This window comes from Perognathus longimembris, chromosome 2, assembly GCF_023159225.1.
Source record: "Perognathus longimembris pacificus isolate PPM17 chromosome 2, ASM2315922v1, whole genome shotgun sequence".
NCBI lineage: Eukaryota > Metazoa > Chordata > Mammalia > Rodentia > Heteromyidae > Perognathus > Perognathus longimembris.
Window position 1 is genome coordinate 93559738 of NC_063162.1, and position 24187 is coordinate 93583924.

At 37.1% G+C, this 24187-nt stretch overlaps 2 long non-coding RNA genes across 2 annotated transcripts in view; one reads left to right on the top strand and one right to left on the bottom strand.

Annotated features, from left to right (window-relative positions):
- Positions 1-818: 818 nt before the first annotated feature.
- On the bottom strand, positions 819-23788 carry LOC125346852. Its single transcript, XR_007210048.1, has 2 exons — positions 23716-23788; positions 819-973 (listed from the first exon to the last, which is right to left on the bottom strand). It is a non-coding gene; the product is annotated as an uncharacterized LOC125346852 (long non-coding RNA).
- The window catches only part of LOC125346850, a 28522-nt gene continuing 16296 nt past the window's right edge, over positions 11962-24187 (top strand). The window contains exons 1-2 of the long non-coding RNA XR_007210046.1: positions 11962-11975; positions 17095-17104. This is a non-coding gene — a long non-coding RNA (uncharacterized LOC125346850). The remainder of the gene's footprint in view (positions 11976-17094; positions 17105-24187) is intronic.

The window sequence follows — 24187 nt, forward strand, 5'->3', positions numbered from 1 at the left end:
GAACCAGCATACACACATACACACACACACACACACACACACGCACATACACACACACACACAACACTGGAAGAAGCACACTTCCTGATGCCATTGGGAGAAGTATCATACAGAGCAAAGCCTGTGCAGCTTCACACATCAAGGCTTGTAGCACCAAAGATGCTACCAGGGTGGAAGGGGTCAGGTGAACTCGGAGGGATCCAGAAGATGCTGCCCATGGGCCAGAAAGCAAACTTGACCACCAGCATGTGCCAGGCATACTGGAAGAGGGCCTCCCGGGGAAGCCAGGGGACTTTCTTCAGGTGCTGAGACCTTGTCAACAGATGAAGTCAAGGCCAAGTACACCATAACCAGTTATGCAATTGCATCTGTCCCTATGTGCCAGGGATGCCTGGCAGAAACCTGAAAGTACAAAAACACATTGTTATGTCATATCAGTCAGGGTGGAATTTTTTTTAAGTCACATTGTTACTTTTTTGGGGGGGAGGGGGCCTGGGGCCAAAGTCCTGGGGCTTGAGCTCTGGTCCTGAGAACTGTCCCTGGCTTCGTTTTGCTTAAAGCTAGCACAGAGTTAATATACATTTTCTCCTGCCTTCCCCCTTCCCCATCCCCCCATGAGTTGCACAGCTGGTTTACACAATATAGTTTTGTAAGTATTGCTGTTTCATTTGTCTTTTTACCCTTTGTCTCTCTATTTGGGTACTGCCTTTCACTTCCCTAGTTCCAATACACATATATACAATATCCAGGGTACCAAAATCAGTTACAGTAATATGAGGGGTAAAACCACAAGAAAGAAAGACAAAAGGAAAAGGACATAATTTCACATGGTATATTAGCTTTTATGGAAGTGAAATGGGTCATTCACAGAAACTTCTTAGGAGGGAGACCGATTGGCAGTGAGGCCATTGACACAGAAGTTCTTATGGGAACATTTTTGTCATTCTTGCATCACCAGGAAATAGAACAGCACCTGGAACAAGTAGGAACAAAATAAATATTTGCAACAAATAATAAATGCTGTAGCATGCTTGTTTCCCTTGGCTCAACCCAAGTGATCCCTTTATAGTCTGTGGGACCTGTGTGGGAGTACGCAGGGCAAGTGTTTAAAGATTGTTCTCAAATTGGAAATAAAGGAGCCTCCCCTTGGCTTCTCGTAACCCAAACTGTATTTTCCATGACCCATTATCACATGCCTCTGTAGTAAATACAACCTGCCCTGTCTTGCACAGCATACAGATCTAGGTTAGATGCTTGAGCACTTACCCATGTGCCAGCATGCCTCTGCCTTCCCTTCTTCCCAAGCTGACTGATGAAGAACAGTTGAGTCCCTGTAGCCCATTATGCCAGAACTCAAGAAGCCATGTTTCAAATGATCCTTTTCTGCAGCTCATGTTTGTGAATAAAACTATTTGTATGATGAGTTCTCCTCTGCAGATAAACTTTTGATATTTTCCAACCCCTTGAGAATAATATTGTAAATGGCAGAATTAGAGTAAGAGCTACTAAAACGTGGATTTTTTTTTTTTTTTTTGCCAATCCTGGGGCTTGGACTCAGGGCCTGAGCAGTCCCTAGCTTCTTTTTCCTCAAGGCTAGCTAGCACTCTACCACTTGAGCCACAGGCCCACTTCCAGCCTTTTCTGTTTATGTGGTACTGAGGAATTGAACCCATGGCTTCCTGCATGCAAAGCAAGCACTCTTCCACTATGCCATGTTCCTGGCCCCTGGAATGGTTCTCTTTGCCTAGAAGGTATATTAACAGATAACAGTAGCTTATGCACTGAGCAATCCAGGCTCAGTATAAATAAGCTGTTTCAAAAGCCAGATACCAGTGGTGGCTCACATCTCTAATATACTAGCTCTTCAGGAGGCTGAGATCTGAAGATCTTGGTTTGAAGCTATCCCAGGCAGGAAAATCCTTGAGAATATTATCTTCAATTAAAAAAAAAAAAACTACCCAAAAGCTGGAAGAGGAGCTGTGGCTCAAGTGGAAGAGTGCTAGCCTTGAGAAAGAAAAGTTCTGGGGCTGTGCCCAGGCCCTAAGTTCAAGCCAAAAGTAATAAATAACTAAAAATAAAGGTAGATTCAACCCAACATTATTAGGTGGCTCTTTGCTTTGTCCTGTGAAATTCTGTGATGCTCTATATGACCTACAAGTTATATTATTTTTCATGTTCTTTTTAGTGCATTTCCTGAGTACTTAATCACAAGCAAACCAAGATGTATTAAAAATAATACTCACAAATCCTCAATAGGCTCTGATTTGAGGGGTGGGGCCTGTGAAGGTCACATGAGGTTTTGACTGAGACAAATCAGAGGAATCATCCCTTTTGGCCTCAGTGTCCTGCTTCATTTTTCTATTCACCCTTTGTCATGAACCCACTGAATGTTTATTATGAGAGATGTCAGACACTGTTGACGAAAGCAGTCAGATCTGCAGCCAGAAGAATGCATGCCCAGCACGTGTGGAGACTCCAGAGCCTAGCCTGTCACATTCCCTCCCACCTCTCCCCTAAGTCAAACAGAGGGAGACAATTATTTGGGAAAGTTACTCCTTATTTTTAGAATACTTATTTTTAGAATATTGAATTAACTTCTCCCATTGCTTTGATCCTTCCCTACTACAAAATGCTGAAGGAAGACTTCACAGGACATGTATTTGTTTCTTGAAGCTGACCAAATAAAAGAGATTTCACAGTTCCTCATCTCAGCAATCAAAGAGGCTTATTATGATTCAAGCATGAATCACACTCTCTGTCCCTGTAGTAAATTTGTCCAGGAGTTGAAGTTTAAGAAGCAAATAGAGAAAACCATCCTTTCTCTTCTCTATGCATGCATGTGCAAGCGTGTATTAGAATTACTAAATCACTGAATGTTTTCAGTAAATACCAGTGATCGTTTGGGATTGAAGATCTTAAAAATATGCTGAAGTACTTTGACATATTCCCCTCATGCCCAATAATTTTACAACTGTTAACCTTTTATTTAATTTGTTAAAAAAAATACAAATGTCAGTAATTAAATGCTTAAGAATATATTAATAAAACATAGTTTCCCCAAACTGAAAGCCTTATTAATTATGTTTTTCTCTTTTCAGACCATATTTTTTAACTCTAATTAGCCAGAGTGCTACAAAGAGCCTACTGAAAGGGTCATTGTTGCAAACATATGCACACATGCACAAACACATGCACACAGACACACACAGACACACACAGACACACACACACCAGTTAACTGGGAAATATCATGTGGGCTTTATATAACCTATTATATTAAGTCTATATGTTCCTTTTATTTGACAAAAATCACATGAAAATTGAACTAACTTTAAGGGTAAATACGCCAAACTGTTTCCAAATCATCAACCCAGTAGCTACAGTTTAGTACTAGTAGTCACCAATGCTCTGATATAAGGCCAGCTACTATGTTTGTAAGGTAATTGGCAGATCAATTAAAAAAAAAACATTGAATAGAATCCATGAAATGTACTGGCAGCAATGTATGTTATAGAATATGTGATCATTCAGTTGGGAAGTGCTTATCAATTTCCCAAAGTACAGCATCTCTACATATTTTTCCCAAATAACTAACATGAATATTTTGAAAATACCAAGTTTATATCTTAATGACCAAAGTCTTCATCTGTAAAGTCACTGTCCAGCTGACTTTCTAAGATAAAAATCCACTTCCATAATAGCTACAAAACATTTTTTAATTCGGAAACAATAGCACTGTAAGATATCATTTATCCAGTATTCATTTTTATGTAGAAAGTGACTCAATTGCTTGTACTTTACAAGAGAACTCCAGAGTCTGAAAAAGGTGAAATCTTGACAGATGAAAACTCCTTATAAATGTCTTTTATGCACTCTAATATCACACTGCCTGCCTTGGGACTTGCCCTAATGCAAACCCTGAGGTAGGTGCAAGACTACAGGTGTGCTTAGAAGGTTGAAATTTTATGGTCAAAATGGTTTGCTGTTATTGCCTTGTCATTGACAGGGTCGTGGACAAATAGATCATGACATCATTATTTCACATACTGAGTTAAAAGTATGGAGCAGTTGTAGATTTGAATATTCTCAGTTCAATCACTATAAATATGCTTTAAACACGAGGCTGCTACACATTCAATGAGTGTCTAGAAACTTTCCCTATCTTTTTTGTGCTGGGTACTAAGAAAACACTGCTTTAGCCAATGGCAGTCTCTCAAATGGAGCTGACTCTTGAAAAAAAGAAGTGTTTACTCCTGATGAAAGGATGATGCACAAAATTGTTTAAGTCGTCCTGTTATGTTAGGGGTGTTTTGTTTGTTTGTTTGTTTGTTTGTTTTCTGTTGCCTGTCACAGGGTTTGAACTTGAGCCCAGGGTTCTGTCCTTGAGCTCTTTTGATCAAGGTAGCTCTCTACCATTTGAGCCACAGCTCTACTTTTGCTTTTTGGAGGTTAATTTGAGGTAAGAGTCTCAGAGATTCTCCTGCCCAGACTGGCTTCAAACCATGATCTTCAAATCTCAGCCTTTTGAGGAACTAGAATTGCAGATATAAGCCAGTTCCTGCCACATCCTGCTTGTTATCTTTTGACAGCAGCATCCTTTCTCCAGATTCTAGAGAATATTTTGGAGTTCACTAAGTGTCCAGCTATGTTAAGTATGTCTCTCACACTTGAGTATTTCCCAACATAGTAATTCACAATGTAAGGTTTCACAGAGAATACAGAAAGGGAAGGTTCGAATTTTCTTAGACAAATATTATTCCATGTGGAAAATTTTCTACTACAAATAAGTATAGTGAGGTCTATTACTTTGGTTGATGAATTTATTTATCACCAACATTTTTTGTCTATTAACCAAAAACATACCCATATCCTGGGATACTATTTTTTCACATGCTTTGGGAAATCCTTTAGCAAACGCTAGAATTTTTTAAAGGATAGAGAAAGGAAGTTTATTATGTGGAGTAGATACAATGTTGAAAGAAAGAAATCAAAAGAGAAGAAAGGGAAGGAGGGAGGGAGGGAGGGAAGGAGGGAGGGAGGGAGGGAGAGAGGAGAGGAGAGAAGGAAAGAAAGAAAGAAGAAAGAAAGAAAGAAAGAAAGAAAGAAAGAAAGAAAGAAAGAAAGAAAGAAAGAAAGAAAGAAAGAAAGAAAGAAAGAAAGAAAGAGAAAGAAAGAGAGAAGAAAGAGAGAACGAGAAAGAAACAAAGAAAGGAAGGAAGGAAGGAAGGAAGGAAGGAAGGAAGGAAGGAAGGAAGGAAGGAAGGAAGGAAGAAAGAGAAGAAAAAAACTCAGCTCTTCTTTGAGGTATAGACATGATTTTAGGTTTTACTAGAGAAAGCATTGGGGCAGAGGGTAAAAGCTATTCGTATTTAAGCAGCCACAGTCCCAGTGTGTCCTGATTATTAATCATTATCTTAGTTTTAGTTTGTGGGTTCTGGAGGAATTGTTATCACCGTCATCACTTGAAGAGAGTGATCTGATCAGATGGACAAGTCCTTGTCTGTTGCAAACCCTGGAATTTATTCATTCAGTGGTTTTGTTTTTCCTCCCTGAATCTCTATCAGATGTGACCTTGTCTTCAGAAAACTTTCACCACAGTACTTACCATTTTTAGGATTTACCTGCAAGTCCCTTCTCTCTATTTTTGAGTTAAATAGCCAAAGTAACAAGAAGATGACTCAGAGGTGTGGCATCACACTCATGCAATCCCACCTACTTGAGAGGTTGATGCAGGAGGAGGATAGACTTCTAGACCCAAAGAGGAAATGGTAGAGGAGAGACCCTGTCTCAAACACAAAATGATAAAAGTGGGGGCATGGCTTAAATGGTAAAATGTTGGCCTTTGGGGGTGGACAGTGCAGTCAAGTGGAAGAAGCCTTAATTTTAAGCCCTAGTCCTTGGATACAAGAAAAAAGCAGAAGAGACAAAGAGAGAGAATGAAAGAATAGTGGTACTGTGGATGTGGCTCAAATGGTAGAGTATTTGCTTACCACTTATCAAGCTCAAGGCCTGTGGTTTGATATCTACCCACCCCGAAGGAAGATGACTCGACAAAGGAAAAGCAGAGCATTTGCCCCAAATACCAGTAGGTGGCAATAACTCAGAAATTATTGAAATTGCCTATAATATCAGACACCAAGCACTGCAGATACACCCATACTGAGAAGCGAGGAGTTACTGGTTCTTATGAAGATCTTAGAAACTCATCTGTAATCTTTATGTCAGCAGATAATGGGGGGAGGGGGGAGAGAAAAACTCAGGAGGAAATTTTATTCACCCATGCATGCTGTCTTTAATATGTTACCTTCTCATTTAGGCCTCCCCTGACCTCAGTGCATAATTGCCAACACCCTTCCACCTAGTGCATCTTCTTCCCTTATTACTTTGTTCTACATTGTGCTCATCACATTCTTCTGCACGGAATAATTTATTAATTTATTCTGTGACATAACAGCCTTCTCCAGATCAAATGGAAGTTTTATGGCATTGCATTTTTTTCCTGTGTCCATTGCTATTCTAGATTAATTTTTGGTACCCAGTAGGCTCTGAATGAATATGAGGTGATTGGATAAACAACTCTAGATGTAGGATAGGTGTTGCCCGTGTTACATGAATTACCGAGTATTACCAAGAGTGAATTCTCTCTGCATTTTCAGATTGGCTTCATCCTGAAGCAAACATTTCATGTAAACATGAGAGCTGCATCATTACCAGACATCACATCCTAACAGGACAAAATTCAAAATAAGAAAGCCTGAAAATCCCCCTTTTAAGGCGAGAAAACATTTACAGAAGCTCAAAATAGATTTACCTTTGTACCTCACTGAACAAAACTTTGTCATGTAAACAGATTATTGTTAAGGAAAAACATTTCTTTAAAAATCAAAAAACTCAAATCTCCCCCAAAGAAAATGGGGGAAAGAATCATGTTCATCAAGTGGTAGTATCTGAACTGCGTTGGTGTTCCACAGTCAAAGAAGAAAAATTTGGTTGGTGGATGTACTGAGTAGGTAACTCTTATTGCTATAATCCTCAGAGCTCTATTGCTCTGAGTTTCTCAAGTGATCTGAGAGCTTATTAAACAACTAAATAATGCTATCGAATGGATCCACCTGTGAAAAGAGAGAAGTAGAGTGCAACTTGCATCCTGCTCTTTGGATACGAACTCTGCTTCAGCCAGAGGGTGAGGGACAGTGACCTAAATAGACCCATCTGTGAACTAACCCATTCCAGGAATGTCCACTTAAATTTCAAAAAGTGTTTGATATGTTCATGTTACAATGATTACTTGCTTTTTACCTCACATAAACAATCCCATTTGTGTTGGCTCTGTAAGTGGCCCAGATAAAATGTGAAAGAAAAAGAATATTTTTGTAGACGTGAGAAACGATGTGTTGAAACATTTCATTGGTTTAGATTCAGTTTGGTAATTTGGTGTTTCTTCTTGAGTTGCCCAACAGAAATGAAAAGAATGAGGTTTGTAAACTATCTTCTAGAAAATGAAACAGCATGACTGAATATTTGCTTAAATATGCACATAAAGTAGTTGAACTTGGATTTTAAACAACTGACCTTTGCATTTTCAAAAGACTAATTTAAAGTCATACAATTTACTTGAGAAATTCTCCATTTTCTGGCAATGATTTTTTGTTTTCTTGACCACTGTCTGCTATTGGATTTTATGCTATTTACCTTATTGCTGACATTTACAAAAAATAGAAGTAGTTACCCTCCACCCCAAAATCATAACATAGCTGGTTGCCAGTGGCTCATCCCTAAAATCCTCACTACTCAGGAGGCTGAAAACTGAGATCTGAGGATTGCAATTTGAAGCCAGCCTAAAGACTCATATCTCCCATTAATGAAAACAAACAAACAAGCAAAGAACAAAAAACAAAACCTCCAGAAGTAAAGCTATAGCTCAAGAGGTAAAGCACTGACCTGAGTAAAAAGGCTCAGGGACAATGCCTAGACCCCATGTTCAATCCCCAAAACTAACACACACACACACACACACACACACACACACACACACACACACAATCAATCCATTTCATTAAAACTTAATACTTCTAATCCAACTTTCATATTGTCTGGATGAAATTGAGGGCTCATCACAAATTTACTGTACCTTTTCAGGTAATTGAAATATCAATTAAGCTTACTTCTTGAAGAAAGTCAAGTGACCTCCCTGACAAATGTGGCCTTTATATGCCTGACCAATCTGGGCTTCATATACTCCCAACCAGTCTGTGTGAGAAGTAGGTGTTGTCTGAGAGTGAACTTTCAATATTTTATTTGGAATATCTCCATATATATGTATGTATGTATGTGTGTGTGTGTGTGTGTGTGTGTGTGTATTTGCCAAACTAAATTTAAACCTTCCTTGGTGCATATTTTCAACTATGTCAACATGCCCCACCCAAAAGGCCTATCTCCTCCCTTCCTGTTTCCAATATACAGATCATCTTCTTACACAGTATATAATTCATAAATTCTTGTATTTATTTTTAATGAAAGCTGAAATTAGGTAAGTTGTTATCCCTGACAGAAATCTGTAAAGATAAAACCAACTTAATGAACAAAAAAAAGCCACAAATTAAGTTAAGTTGAAATTTTTTGCAACACAAAAAAAAACATTTCTCTTTGAGATTATCTGTACTATGTCTTATGTGATAGGCTCAATAAATAAGTGGGATCGTAACAAATGTCTATTTTCTACCCCTGTGTCCTGAGGGTTTTCTACTTTAAACACAGAGAGCTTCCACACAATGACCCACATACTATGGACATTAAAAAAAATAAACAGGGGCTGGCGATATGGCCTAGTGGCAAGAGTGCCTGCCTCATATACATGAGGCCCTGGGTTCGATTCCCCAGCACCACATATACAGAAAATGGCCAGAAGTGGCGCTGTGGCTCAAGTGGCAGAGTGCTAGCCTTGAGCAAAAAGAAGCCAGGGACAGTGCTCAGGCCCTGAGTTCAAGCCCCAAGACTGGCCAAAATAAAATAAAATAAAATAAATAAACAATCAAAATTATGGAGTCCAAGCTGTGAGGACTCTCTTTGAGCAATGGAAACAGGATAGATTGATTCTCACATACCACCAGCACCCAGAATGAAAGACTAAAGCTGTGGAACAGACTCTGCAAACAGTACAGAACAGTCCTGCGTGAATATAGTAAGACTCACATATCCCACTGACAAATGAAGGGCAGGAAAAGCCCACATTCTACTCATCTGACAGGATGAATACTTGATTAAATCAGATAGAACAGCCAAGAATTGGAACATAATGTATAATCTTGCATCTCACAAAGAAAAGTTTAAATTGTAAGGAATGAACATAGTATAAGACTAGTAACTAAGAATCCATTTGTCTTGATTGAAAGAAAAAACTCAGGCTGTATCTGCACTGCACCCTAGGAACATTGAAGATACGGCATCATTAGTGCCTTAGCTGTGCACATCACAGAGGAGCCAGGACTACAGCATCAGACTGTATAACCCAGAATCCAATGGTGCATTTCCACTTTTAACCAGTCATTCTGTTATTGGGGTTTCTTTAGCATTAGTCCTTCTACAGAAAACCTCCATTAGCATATACATTCATCAAACATGTATTAATAAAACAGAATAGAAACAAATTTTGCCTGAGAAAATATTTTTCTTGTTCCATTAACAAAGTATTTAAGATTTTAGAATAGTTTCTAACATATTAGCCTCCAGTTTTGCCGAAGAACTCTCTGTGACAGAAAAAAAAGCAGAAAGAGGAAGTAATTGAAAGCAATTCTGTTCTATGTAATACTTAGATGCTACTCTAACTTTTATTTCAAAATATATCTGTTGTATTTTACTCTATAACTTCATATGGCCTTAAATAGAAAGTGTCTGTACATGTTCAAAGTCAGAAACCAAATAAGTTTACCATGACTTGATCATATTGTATTCAGTTATCAAACTATGTTCATTGATAAGCTATATTCCGTTTGTTACCTAAAATGAAATAAGATTATCCAATGAAAATGAAATAGAGAATTCTTTTTTTCAGACCACTAAACAGGATTTATAAAACATTAGGACCCCAAAACATAGATTCATGCTACTCTTTGAAATATAAGTCATGCAGCCCTCTCTCAGAAGTGTTATTGGAAAAATAACATACAATAGAGAGAAACCTGGTACACATGCTTTTTTAGTAAAAAGTATTACTTTTGGGAAATTGTGACACAATGTCTGAAAACAAAGTAGCCCTCTGAAAATATGAGGACTCTCTTCAGAACTAAATAAAATTAATAACCAAATATACTAAGGTCTCTATCAGTGGATATATTCATAGGAGTAAACTAAGCTACTACCTAGCAAGTTTATAAACAGACAAGAGTATTTAATGGCTAGGTACTAGCTTTTAACATCTTTATCTCTTGCAATATTATTATTTTCTTACTATTCACATTAGTGATCAATAATATCAAATAACTAAGTAATTTGAATAGATTATTTTTCCTACAGATATCCATGAAATAAAATAGCAAAATTGGGCATCTAAGTACTAATGCCCTAGCTTTTGAAAAGTTATGTGTATTTTTATTTCCTTGATAATTATTTCTGTTCCTCAGTACAGGTTCTCTTTCTGAATTTCCTCTAAGATGTTTTGGTTACAGTCAGTTGGTGACTCATCTCCTTGTTCTTGAGAAAACTATTAATGTGGTTTACTGTTGTGGAGTAATATCACATTTTCCCCCACTTTCTATGTGAATTTAAACTTTTAAGCATATTTTTAGATTTAAAAATGTTTATATGTTCAAAGAACATTAGGGATGCTCTCCAAGTGTTTTCCCTTATACTCTCTAGCATTTCTGACATGATTTCTTCACGGGATTCTCAACGTATGTCCTAGAATCCTTTCATAATATGGTATTCCAAGAATTGAAAGAATATTACTACTTGAAAGCAGCCCAAACACCAAGTTTAACATGTGAAAATTTCACTACATGGAAGAGTTAAAGCGATTTATGAAGGCAACACATAGCAAAAAAAAAAGTTTACAATTTGGACTTCTTTATCTCCATTGTAATACCCTTTCCTTGTCATCATTATATGATACCACAAGTATGTTTTAAAGATAAGTAAAGCGTTATCTAGATCTGCAATCTATAATTGTGTGTAAGTCATCAAGCTTTGAGTTATTATCATCAACAAAAATTGAACATTTTATATGAATAAAATGTTACACAGGATTCAAGAGCTGGATTAACATAATATAGGTACTAGAATCACTACAAAATAGGTACCCAGTGTTTAAAGATTGCCATTGAAGCAAAATATGAGGGTATAAACAGTAGTGATTCTTGATACTCAGAAAAGAAAGAACACTCACAAGGTAAATTCCATTCTTACGGGATGGATGGGATGTTTTTTGTCACATAAAAATGCATAAAGTTAAAAAGCACAAGGCACAAATACATAACCTTAAGTGTCTCAAATCAATATGTTCATTCCATCTTCACCTCTACTAAATGCAATGGCCATCACTCGCTTTGCTTTGTATTTCTAGTTACTATAGCTATTTTTTTGCCCTGGGATTGAGTTGTATTGGAAACTGGTAGTAGGTATTCTGTATCTGACTTCTTTTGCCCATTATTGTGTTTTTAGAGATCCTTCATACACTTAAAGTGAGAGTCTAATCTGTAATTATGTGATTTATTCCTTTATTCCTTCTTTGATATGTTTTTGAGTTTCTGGGTTTTTAGCTATTAGGAACACTGCTACTTTGAATGTATTTAACCTTATGACATAAGGGCAATTTTTACAATATGTTGGTAATTATAAGAAGATAAGGTTTCCATGTCTCTACATATTCAAAAAACTCAAAATTATCAGATTTTAATTATATATTACCTACTGAATGATGTGATCATCTCTCCTGGGAGTTTTTACTCTATATTCACCTAAATGCTATTTTTAAAAAGTGTGTTTTGTTATTTTTGTTGGCCATTTGAATTGCTTTTTATTTCTTTGGTTTCCCTTTTTGTTTTATTTATATGTAGGATTTTTTTTTTACTTATGGTGAAAATTATTTTTTGTTGTATGTCCTGCACATATGTTTTTGTGGTCCATTGGTTACCTTTTTACTCTCTTTTAAAATTTATTTTTATTATCAGTAAGCAGTTGTACAAAAGGGTTTCATTTCAACATGTCCAGATTATGTGTACCACTACTTCTTTCATTCACCTACATCTCTCCCAACCCTATTTTTTCACTCTCTTACTGGGTCTTTTAATAAAGAGATGGTATTGATTTTAAAATATTCTTGCTTATCAGTCTTTCCATTCTGATTTGTGCATTTTGTTTTATTTTTGTCTTGCCAGTCCTGAGCCTTAAACTCAGGGCCTGAACACTGTCCCTGGCTTCGTTTTTGCTCAAGGCTAGCACTCTGCCAACTTGAGTCATAGCGCCATTTCTGGCCATTTTCCAGGGCTTCATGTATACAAGGCAAGCACTCTTGCCACTAGGCCAAATTCCCAGCCCTGACTTATGCATTTTGGAAAGAACTATTCATTTACCTTTCAAACAGGCTGCCAATTAAAAAGCAGGTTACATTTTTCTTAGCCAAAATGGGAAATCTATCAGTCAGAGAACTACAAAGAACTATGTGCGCCAATGCCTTATATCTATAATCCTAGCTACTCAGGAGGCTGAGACCTGAAGGATCACTGTCTGAGGCCAGCACAGGCAGAAAAGTCTATGTACTAAGTCTTTCCTGTGCTTGCTGTGCCCTGTTCCAAAATAAAGATATAGCTTTTGAGAGTTCAGAAGAACATAAAAGTACAAATGTTTAATTAAGTTTACTATTCTTCACAGCAAGTCTAGTGGCAATAGCGCTTATTTCTTACTTTATTATCTTCAGATAGCTGTACAAGAGCATTCCTATTTAATGTGTTCATTTATGTATACAGTGCATCCTGATCAAAGTCACTCAAATGAATTGGGCATACTGTAAATTGAAATCTAACTAAAACAGCACAAAAATGCACAGCTTTAGTCAGAACTCTGGTGAAATCACAATCTCTAAAACAACGGACTTCTATTATTCTCAATAAGGTAACCATCACCATTTGTTTTGTGCTTACTATGAGCAAGGGTCTGGATTAAAGTGCAATGTCTACTTTAATTCTCACTTCAAACTTGTGAGATAGGAAATACTTCCTCCAATTTGACAGATAAAAATTGAGAAAATTTCAAAAATTTTTCCAACTTGACAGAGGAACTTGTGCTTTCCTCACAAATTAAATAATATAAGCTTAAAGTAAAGGTAAGTTCAGTAAATGTGTTAGTATTCAAACTAAGAAACATCTGATTGAAGTTATATATAATCCTTTTTATGTCACATATCCAAAGTAGAAAAAAATCTTGTGAATTAATATATATATATATACTAACACACACACATATATGTGTGTGGATACATTTAACATCATGTTCTTCAAAGCATTCAAACTCTCAGTAAGTTGAAGATGGAACAAAATGTTCCCATGTCCTGAGCTCAGTTGTTACCCTGTTTCTATTTAGTAGTCAAACAAACATGGAAAACTCTTTATGTACAGTATATACTTGAAAACAAGAACCAAGTGGAAGAATAAATCAAAAACCAAAAAGGGTAACAGAAGGAAACATAAAACAAAAAAGAAAGAAACATGAAACATATTTGAAAAAACACAGAAAGTGTTTTGTTTGAGGATCAAGAGTTCCAGATTGCTATATGTATATATGTATACATACATACGCACACACACATCACATACACACACACACACACACACACACACACACACACAGTCTGGTAAACCTGAGTCTTTAAAGACAAATCCAAGCATAGAAACATTTTAAAGACTCATAAATGCAAGTTGAAATGTTCCTAGTTGTCAATAAAACAAATGGCCACGTGAATAGCTAACTTAAGAACTTTCTCCATAACACTTGAAAATACAAGTTACTTTAGAGCCAAATGGGAGGCACCAATGTGTAATGATGCCATTTGTGCTTTTATATTTCTGGTCAAGGGAAGGCTTATGTTGATTGAGAAGACATTAAGAGATACAGCTGCTAGTAGCTTCCCTAAATTAGTGTGCAAAGACCAAAGAGAGGTTGTCATCTGGGCAAGGCCTGAACCTCTTTAGTTGAGGGATGGGGTACAATTCTATTCCCTCTTGTTCAGACACACTGCTGAACAACTCCCCAGTAACAAACACATATAATTCAACTTGTTTGAAGGCTTTGTTAGAAATCATTAATTGAAAACATCTTTATACTATATTCACATCTGTCTACAGTAAGTGAACTGAGCACAAGAAATGATAATCTAGTGTCAGAATAGAAGTGAGCACCTTAAATGATCTACATGATAATGCCATGCCTTATTCTCTAGAAGACCAGCAAAAACACACACTATTCATTAAATAAACTTCACATTTTGCCAATGACAGTGCTTTTTATGAATAGAATGCGTGTCATTATAGAATATTAAAATTCTGGTTGTTTTCCATCCATACAGAAGAAAATTGTTCCAAACACAAGAGGAAAGGGCAACATGATGAAAGTGGCTAAGAGTTCCTAAAATAAACAAGGCAATATTTAACATCTTCTAATGACCAGAAATTGATCTAACTATTTTCTAATATATGCCTTGGGAAATTTTCTGGAGCTTTCTTGCAAAGCACACTGGCTAGTTTAGTCCCATCAAATCTATCAGCTATAGACATATGTGAAGAAAGATCTTAGAGTATCAGGGAAGCAATATAAAATACTAGGAGTAATTTAAGGTTGTAACCAGATAGATCTGTGTTTATTTACATTCCAGACTGGAAAGTTGATTCTAATGATCTCTTTGATAGTATATTAGCTCTCATCTGTAGTTTGATCCCACTACTACATACAAGATTTAAATGGAGAAAAACATACGAAAATACTTAGACCAGTGGCATTTGGAGAATATTCTGAAAACACAACAAAATATTATATCTGTGTACTGGGAACACTGAGGAGCAAAGGGAAAATATGAGAGTTAAAAGGGATAACCGGGGGCTGGGAATATGGCCTAGTGGCAAGAATGCTTGCCTCGTATACATGAGGCCCTGGGTTCGATTCCTCAGCACCACATATTCAGGAAATGGCCAGAAGTGGTGCTGTGGCTCAAGTGGCAGAGTGCTAGCCTTGAGCAAAAAAGAAGCCAGGGACAGTGCTCAGGCCCCTGAGTTCATGGCCTAGGACTGGCCAAAAAAAAAAAAAAAAAGGATAACCGATCTCTCACCTTCCTGTAAGGAGTCCATAACCAGATTAATTGAAATTTTGTTTGGTTATAAACTTTTCAAATGAAATAATATGTAAGAAGGAGAGGCTTCAAGGAGGACATCTGGACATCTGGAATGATTGTGGCATCTCTGACCTACCAGTCAGTTTGAGTGTGACAAATTATTTCCACAGTCTAAGATGGCAACATCTGCATTCCAGGGATCAGGAATGAGAAACAAAAGCAAAGAACAAAAGGGGCTGACTACTTTTTTTCAAGTTCCCCCAAATTTCCAAAGGATAGTCATGTTAAATCCTACTGGCCATGGTAAAGTAAGAAAGCTTGGGGTATGCAGGCATAGGCTAGAATAAAATTTCTGTAATATAGAGAAATCAGAGGCAGGGTACTAAGCTAAACTTGCAGTCAACACATCAGACGTCTTTATTCCTAAGGAAAAGAAATAAGTACTCTTATTAATTCTACCACAACAAGCAAAAGTTGTTTTGTCTGACCTCTGTTGTATTTTCATTAATTATTTTAGAGATGTGAATGGAAGGGAATACAGAAGATGGACGCCCATGTTCAATGCCTTTTCCAACCTCCATTTGGTATCTTTAACTTTACATCCTTGTTTGTGCAGTTTTTTTTTTGTTTGTTTTGTTTTGTTTTGGCCAGTCCTAGGCCGTGAACTCAGGGCCTGAACACTGTCCCTGGCTTCTTTTTTGCTCAAGGCCAGCACTCTGCCACTTGAGCCACAGTGCCACCTCTGGCCATTTTCTGTATATGTGGTGCTGAGGAATCGAACCCAGGGCCTCATGTATACAAGGCAAGCACTCTTGCCACTAGGCCATACTCCCAGCCCCAACTTTACATCCTTGTAAAATAAACACTTTTATTATTTTTAGGTAAATTTTTGAAACATGTTATTGTCTTAACCTTAATATCTCTGAAAGTCTCTATGTAAGTGTGAAAGACATAGAAGTGTGCCTTTTTCCTTCGAGAGACTGCTGCAACACTGTCTGGTTCTTTCCTCAAATAACTGACCACTATTTCTCACCCATAGATTTCTCACTTTAAATATCTGCTCCTTTATAGTAAGAAGCAAAGCAATACATATGCAAGTGAAACATAAAACATAACCAAGTAAAAGAAGCAAAGGGAAAAGAGAGAGGAAGGAAAGGAAAGAAAAACAAAGAGCAAATAACAGATCACACAGAAAGGAGAAAAAAGAAAAGCAGCATCTCACAATTCAGTAATCTCTTTGTTCACATCCCCAAAATTTGTGACCAAAAGCTCTTCATCATGAAGCATCTTACGGCTATTTACTGGTATGTTCTTCAAGTGGAACTAACATTTTTATCCAGGATACCCATTTAGTTTCTACTTACTTGTCCTATTCTGCCCACTGCAGAACCGGAGTTGTAAGTTCCATGCTTCAAGGTGTGTTCACTTTCTACAAATACTTTCTGTGTAACAAGGATTCTTTCACTGGTATCAATTAGTATCAATCAAGTGATAGAGTTTGTGCATTTTACAAACCAATGCAACAGCCATGCTTACAAGACAATACGTTATAAACTAACTACAATTGGGTGGGGGAATTAGGGAGGAAGGAAGGTGGGAGAAAAATGAGAGGAGGTAACAAGTTTGGCAAGAAATATACTCACTGTTTTACTGTAACTGTAACCCCTCTGTATATCACCTTGACAATAAAATTAAATTCAAACAAATGTATGCATACATTGCTGAATTGGGTTCAAAGAATTAAAATGGAAAAATAGAAAAATTGGCCAGAATCTACACAGTAGTAAAAAAGTTATTTCTTTAAAAAAAGAGGAAAATAAAGAAAGAAAAAATGAGACAGGGGGATGGAGATCAAGAAAGATATAGGAGAAGAGAATGGGAAAATAAAGAGAGGAATTTGCTAGTATATGCAATGATCCCAAAATAAATTTGGGTTACAGGGCTCATAAATCTAATTTACTTCACTGAGAAACATAGGTCAATGTTGATAACTTAGTCAATATAGTTCAAACTTCTTACAACTACAAACTTCACCAACTGCCATCTTCAGTATGATACACTTATAACCTGACTTACATAATCGTAACTCCTTTGTAAAACTACTTAATAACAACTTGAAAAACAGAGTTGCTTTAAGGTTTCACATAACATCCAAAGACACAGTTAATTTTAACATTGAATATAATATTGAAATCTGAACAATCCAAAGAAAATCTTCCCTCCTCCTCAAATTATAAACTATGCTTTGAAATGTCTTAACTACAATACTTAAAATGTATACAATTATTTTATATTCTTTTTAGATTTAGTATATATGTGCTCCTTTTTGGAAGTATTCTTTGTGCATGTGAATTTTCATTTAAATAAAGCTTTTAGGATAACACATTTTTTAGAGAAGTATGTCAGAGGTGGGAAAAATGTTTATTAATCACTTCAACTTGAACATGGGCTCAAAATCAATGACTTTATATAGGCAAACTTCAAGCCATTTGACCATATAAAACGATGCTAATCGAAATGATCTCCACAACATGGAAACAAGAAGGCTTTGTTGTCATTGTTTTTCTTTTTTCTATTTTTAGTGTACTGCTTACAGTTATTTCTTTTGTCTTTTTTTTCTCCTCCTCTGTTTTATTCCCTGTGATCACTGTGTCTGATTTCCATCCACTTTGTCTTGTATATAAGTTTATCTGATTTGGGGAAGGAGAGGGGAGTCACAGAAATCATGGGACAAAGGGTGAACCAATGTAACAGCAATACTCACTAGACGCTGTTGGAAATGAACTTTACAACTTGTTGGAGAAGGGACTTGAGGAGGAGGGAAAGCAGGAGAAAACAGGGAGGGAATAACACTGAAAAGAAATGTGCTCAACCTTACTAACTGCAACCCCTCTGTACATCAGCTTTACAACAAAATACTATGCATTAGGTATCTGCTAGTAAAACTAAGGTGGGTCAAAATCTTTTGGTGCCCTCACCTTTATTTCTTAGGAAAATAGAGCTCACTATAAGTTGGGGTAAAGGTAGATGACTGAAATTCATTTAGCATTTCAAAGGTCAAACAAATTCTAAATATTATAGGAAATAGCACACAGTAATCTAAGTTTAAGCCATATTATATTTAAATTTATCATTTCCAGACAGCTTTCTTCTTCTAATATTTGCCTATTTTTTCTATCAAATTGTACTTCTGATGGCTGCATTATGCATAAGACAAAAATAAGGTCATATAAACTACTGAATACACACCCATATACCCCTACATACTAAATATATGAAGCTTATGTTAAGCATGATAATAAGTTTTTCCTCTTTATCATGATTGTAATTGGCTGTTTATTCTTGAATTCCCCATAAAAATATATCAGAGATTGATAAATAATCTCTGAATATGAGCTTTGCCTCAAAGCATAGGTCTTAAGATAATGGTCCACTGAATGCAATACACTCAATGCTACTTTAAAAATACAATTCAAAAAAATCCCTGTCAAAATGGGTGAGTTTTTTATTTAAAGTTCATGATACAAATGATTTTTCCTGTTTAACTGCTCACATTCTACAAATTAATCTGCTTTCAAAAATCTCTCATAAGTTTAGATGTATTTACTCGCTGCCACAGTCTTCTTTGCTTTGGTTTTGCTGTGCTGGTACACAACAAAGAATTAATTTCAACTTCCTTTTTAATAAAACAGTCCAACATGCATTGCTTTGTTTTGATTATAACTAGGCTGGAACCTGTCCCAAATTGTTAGAAAACATTTCTAGTTCACATCACTCCTGAACTAGCCTTGTGGTTTGTCTCTACCCACTAGATCACCCTTAAAGGCACTCTTCAATTGAATTGCAGATTACTTTATGAAACTTATCCTGTTTTCTGTGCCAGAAAATCTATCTGACACATAGCCAGTGTTTCATTCCATAAAGAGGAAAGGATGTCAACAGTTTCCATGGTAATCAGTTGACAGAATTAAATTAAGCAGGAAACTCTTCAGAATGCTGTTGTCTTAATGGTCTGAAAAATCCAGGAAGTGTGTCACAGCAAAATGAGAGAAATAGAGATATGAATACCTCTATAATGTAAACTCTCTATCCTTAAAATAAACAATCAAATGCTAGCCTTTGTCCAGTAAAAATAAACTCCCAAACAACTGTCATTTCTAATTAAATCTTTTGTTTCAATAGACTTTACTTTGTTCAATTTTTATCTGTTGTGGTCAACATCATATAAGAATATGAATCCAATTGTTTGTAGAAAGAAAAACAAAAACCCTTTAAGTTACTGCTGTTAAATTTAGTTTGCATGAAACAGTGTACAATTTATTAATTTTGATACCAGTCAGATAAAGGAAATTCCAGAACTTATCACGATGCAGGAAGAAAAAAAAATGGATTTCTAGATTAAGAAAGGAATTTAACTTTTAAAACAGGTGTCTCTTTGTGGACTTTTAGATTGTTAGTTTTTAAAATTAATTTATTTATTGTCAAAGTGATGTACAGAGGGGCTACAGTTTCATATGTAAGAGAGTGAGTACACTTCTTATCAAACTTGTTACTTCCTCCCTCATTTTTCTCCCACCTCCCCCCCAGTTCCCTCCCCCAAGTTGTACAGTTGGTTTACAGCATATTGTCTTGTAAGTATTGCTGTTGCATTGGTTCACCTTTTACCATTTAACAAAGCAGTTTATGAATATATAATGCATCTTGATCAATGTCACCACATGTACCATTCTTACCCATCCCTTTCAACCCATCTCTTTCCTACTTTTCTTAATTTTGTAGAATATAAACTTAAACACAGAGTTCTTGGTTGCACTCCCAGCCTCTTCATTAGTCTACCCCTCTTCCTTTAGCACCACTTCACCTCTTGCAAGTCTTGGTTCCCTGGGGGTTATTTTGTTGGACTTTGCCTTTCTAAGGAATTACACTATTTGAGTTCTCCCTGGAGACCATATTTCAGTTAAAACATTTGCAAACATGTGCATTCCACCCAATGTGTTTACTTACAGATTTTTATGCTACTTCTAGCTTCCTCATATAAGGGAAAACATGCAACTATTGTCGCTCTTAGCCTGACTTATTTCACTTAATGTAATTTTTTCCAAGTCCTTTACAAATTACATTCCTTTACAAATGATCTAGAATATCGTTCCATTTCTTAGAGTAGAATGAAAAGGAATGAATCTTGAAATCCTAAGAAGCAGGATAGTCTGAATAAAACAAGGACTCCCTTACCTTCTCATTGCTTATTGTGGAGATACAGTTTCTAAGTATATGAGTACCTACATCCAGTGGGTCTTAATACCACTTAAATATTTGTTCGTTTGGTGCTGGTACGGGGCTGGAGCTTAAACTAAGGCCTGAGCACTGTCCTTCAGTTTTTTTCATTCAAGGTTAGTGCTTTACCACTTTAAGCCACAGCTCTTCTTCCACCTTTTTATTTTCCAGTGATAAGTTGCAGATAAGGGTTCATTGATTTTCCTGCCTGGGCTCACTTTGAGTCATGATTCTTCTAGCTCAACGTCCTGAGTAGCTAGGATTCCTTGCATGAGCCAGCAACACCCAGCCCTGAATGCTCTTTTCTTTCTTTTTTTTTTTCTCAAATTTTAATTATCAAACTGATGTACAGAGAGGTTACAGTATCATACGTTGGGCATTGGATACATTTCTTGTACTGTTTGTTGCCTTGTCCCTCATGCCCCCCTCCCTCCTCCCCTTTCTCTCCCCCCCCCCAGGTGTTCAGTTCACTTACACCAAACAGTTTTGCAAGTATTGCTTTTGTAGTTATTTCTCTTTTTTTACCCTGTGTCTCTCAAATTTGGTATTCCCTTTGAATTTCCTACTTCCAATACCAGTAAACACGGTTTCCAATATACTCAGATAAGATTACAGAGATAGTGTAGGTACAACCATAGGAAGGTGATACAAGAACATCATCAATAATAGAAACTACACATACACATAGGACGTTGAAAGTAGTTACAACTGTGATATATCACTTTTTTCCATAACATGGAGTTCATTTCACTTAGCATCATCTTAGGTGTTCCTAAGGGTATAGCTATTGGGCCATGTGATGTTCTGCTATGGCTTGCCTAAACCTGTACTAATTATTCCCAATAAGGGAGGCCATAGAGTCCATGTTTCTTTGGGTCTGGCTCACTTCACTTAGTATAACTTTTTCGAAGGAGTAGGAGAAACACTTGGGCTCCTTGGCACAGGACAGAACTTCCTTAACAAAGACCCTGAAAGGCTACTAATCAAAGAAAGGTTGGACAAATGGGACTGCATAAAACTCCAGAGCTTCTGCACAGCAAAGGACATAGCTCTCAAGATAAACAGAAAGCCCACAGACTGGGAGAAGATCTTTACCGGACATTCAACAGACAAAGGCCTCATCTCTAAAATATATGCAGAACTAAAAAAATTACCTTCTTCCAAAACAAAACCGCAAAGAACCAATAGCCCCCTCATCAAGTGGGCTAAAGACTTACAAAGAAACTTCTCTGATGAGGAAATGAGAATGGCCAATAGACATATGAAAAAATGCTCTACATCACTGGCCATAAAGGAAATGCAAATCAAAACAACTTTGAGATTCCATCTCACCCCAGCAAGAATGTCATATATCAAGAAAACTAATAATAACAATTGTTGGAGGGGATGTGGCCAAAAGGGAACCCTACTTCATTGTTGGTGGGAATGTAAACTGGTTCAGCCACTCTGGCAAGCAGTATGGAGATTCCTCAGAAGGCTCAATATAGAACTCCCCTATGACCCAGCAGCCCCACTGTTGGGTATCTATCCAAAAGCCCACAAACAAAATCACAGTAATGCCACCAGCACAACAATGTTCATCGCAGCACAATTTGTCATAGCGAGAAGCTGGAACCAACCCAGATGCCCCTCCATAGATGAATGGATCAGGAAAATGTGGTACATTTACACAATGGAATTTTATGCCTCTATCAGAAAGAATGACATTGTTCCATTTGTAAGGAACTGAATGCTCTTTTCTTAAGAGATGTTAAAGCCAGTATTTCTTTTTTTTTTTTTTTTTTTTTTTGGCCAGTCCTGGGACTTGGACTCAGGGCCTGAGCACTGTCCCTGGCTTCTTTTTGCTCAAAGCTAGCACTCTGCCACTTAAGCCACAGCGCCACTTCTGGCCGTTTTCTGTATATGTGGTGCTGGGGAATGGAACCCAGGGCCTCATGTATACGAGGCAGGCACTCTTGCCACTAGGCCATATCCCCAGCCCCAAAGCCAGTATTTCTAAAGCAGAGGAATTAACAAGAAGAAATATGTAAGCCATTCCTAGAAACCTATTAAATCCCTGGTTACCCCTGCCAAGATATTTCATTTTATTTGTTCTACATAAAATTACAGGTTCTCTTCTCTTTGTGAACACATTAAATGTAGGAAGATGAGGAAGATTTTTTGAATTATTGACTTCAGATCTTCTGGCCTTCATTTCCATGTGAATGTTAAAGCAGGATCCCACTGCTTACTTGGCATACTATAAACATAAGGACATAGTTTCATGCCAGCTGCCTGGTGTAACTTTCCTGTCACCATTGTGCTGCTTTCCCCCAAACCCCCCAAGTAGTTTCTGGACCAGAAACTACTTTATACAAGTGTAGTCTCTGCATGGCACATTATCTTATCACATAAGGAAACACACGTGCATACACATCATAGCACAAACATATTAAATATCACCTAAATACAAAGCCAAGATATGGCATATACTACAGAAATGCTCACCTGAGAAAGGTCTGGACCCTGGATTTGCCTAGTCACTGGCTGTCAGTTTAATTCCCCCCAATTATATCATTTACTCCAAATCACTCATTTTACTGCAGATAAACTGTCATGAGAACTCTTCATTAAAAAATCTCTTAAAAGCTTCAAATATGTGTCCTCTATTTGGGAAATGACAGGGATGAGATAAGGAAGTAAAACAAAGAAGGAAAGAAGTGCATAGAGCTCACACCTACATTGTTTGTGTGCTTATTTCCACTATGGCGATCTAGGCTCAGGGAGGGGAGGGGGAGGAGGGGGAGGAGGGGGAGGAGGGGGAGGAGGGGGAGGAGGGGGAGGAGGGGGAGGAGGGGGAGGAGGGGGAGGAGGGGGAGGAGGGGGAGGAGGAGACATTTAGCCACTACTTATCCCTCATAGGCTGAGAGTCACTCTTGGGTTATTAACTCCATCATACCTCTGCCCTGTCCTTCTTGGATCTACCACATTCCTGTGGTCCGAGAACTTTCCCAGCAGAGATATTCAGAAAGCTTCATTTGTTCTAAATAGTAAGTGACTCAGAGGCCAGTAAATGTTAATGATCCAAGTGTTTTCTGGTGGCACAACGCAATTGCCAGGAAAGTCTAGCAAAGCAAACCAAATCTTACTGTAGAGGAACTCCAGAAAGAGCACTGGTTTTTCTTGCATCTGGTTGGTAGAGACAAACCAATTTTTGCCTGTAGTAATGAACAGATATTCTCCTGATCCAAATATCTGAGAATGTTTGAAAGGAGTCATAATTTAGAATTATACAGAGGACACAACATAGGATAGAGCTATGTGATTTTTCCTGAATTATTCATTGAGACACAAATATGCATATTTCCTTAAAAAAAAATCCCAAGATTCATGCATAGTGGAATCATGGTATAAACTTCAACTCTTTTCATTAAAGAACTCAAAGAAACTGGTTTGACTGAGGGAATCAGTCTCACTCTGGTCCTTCCTGGTATCTCTAGGTTCTTGCTTTCTCATTCTGTCTTCATTTGAGCCTGTTATACCCTATAATATTTACAGTTCTGCCATTAACCACTTATCAGAATGCCACCATTAGAATGATTGCTTCCTTGAAGCAGAGCT